Source organism: Sturnira hondurensis, unplaced genomic scaffold (assembly GCF_014824575.4).
Source record: "Sturnira hondurensis isolate 20B ecotype Veracruz unplaced genomic scaffold, ASM1482457v3 Scaffold0000396, whole genome shotgun sequence".
Taxonomy (NCBI): Eukaryota; Metazoa; Chordata; class Mammalia; order Chiroptera; family Phyllostomidae; genus Sturnira; species Sturnira hondurensis.
Window position 1 is genome coordinate 7,332,012 of NW_028073027.1, and position 1,357 is coordinate 7,333,368.

The following is a 1,357-nucleotide window of genomic DNA, read 5'->3' on the forward strand; positions in this document are numbered from 1 at the left end:
GTGATAACAACTTATTTAGCTTTTTCTTGTCTGAGAAGCTCTTTATTTCTCCTTAAATGTTATTTTATTTTTTAAAATATATTTTATTGGTTATGCTATTACAGTTGCCCCGTTTTTTCTCCACTTTATTTCCCTCCACTCTGTACCCCACCGCCCACCAGCCTTCCCCACCTTAGTTCATGTCCATAGGTCATACATATAAGTTCTTTGGCTTTTCCATTTCCCATACTATTCTTAACCTCCCCTTGTCTATTTTCTACCTACCATTTATGCTTCTTATTCCCTGTACTTTTTTCCCCATTCTCTCCCCTCCCACTGCCCACTGATAACCCTCCATGTGATCTCAATTCCTGTGAATCTCTTCTTGTTCTAGTTGTTTGCTTAGTTTGCTTTTGTTTGGGGGGGGGGGTTAGGTTTGTTTTTGATAGTTGTGGGTTTGTTGTCATTTTACTGTTCATATTTTTTATTGTGTTCTTTTTCTTAGATAAGTCCCTTTAACATTTCATATAACAAGGGCTTGGTGATGATAAACTCCTTTAACTTGACTTTATCTGCCCTTCCATTCTAAATGATAGCTTTGCTGGATAGAGTAATCTTGGATGTAGCTCCTTAACTTTCATGACTTAGAATACTTCTTTCCAGTCCTTTCTTGCCTGCAAGGTTTCTTTTGAGAAATCAGCTAATTGTCTAATGAGAAGTCCTTTGTAGGTAACTGTTTCTTTTTCTCTTGCTGCTTTTAAGATTATCTCCTTATCGGCCCTGGCTGGTGTGGCTCAGTGGATTGAGCGCGGGCCTGTGAACCAGACGATCGAGGTTCGATTCCCAGTCAGGGCACATTCATGGGTTGCAGGCCAGTTCCCGGCAGGGGCCATTTCCCAGCAGGGGATGCACGAGAAGCAACCATACATTGATGTTTCTCTTCCTCTCTCCTTCCCTTCCCCTCTAAAAATAAATAAATAAATATTTTTAAAAAGAGATTATCTCCTTATCTTTAATCTTGGCTAATGTAATTATGATGTGTTCCTTCTTGGGTCTAACTTCTTTGGGACTCTCTAAGGTTCCTGGACTTCCTGGAAGTCTATTTACTTTGCCAGATTAGGGAGGTTCTTCATTATATTTTCAAATAAGTTTTCCATTTCTTGCTCTTCCTCTTCTTCTGGCACTGCTATGATTTGGATGTTTTTGATAGTTGTGGGTTTGGATGTTGGAATGTTTAAAGTTGTCCTAGAGGTTCCTAAGCCTCTCCTCACTTTTTTTGAGTTCTTGTTTCTTCTTTCTGTTCTGGTTGGCTATTTATTTCTTTCTTCTGCTCCAAACCATTGATTTGAGTCCTGGTTTTCTTCCCTTCACTGTTGGT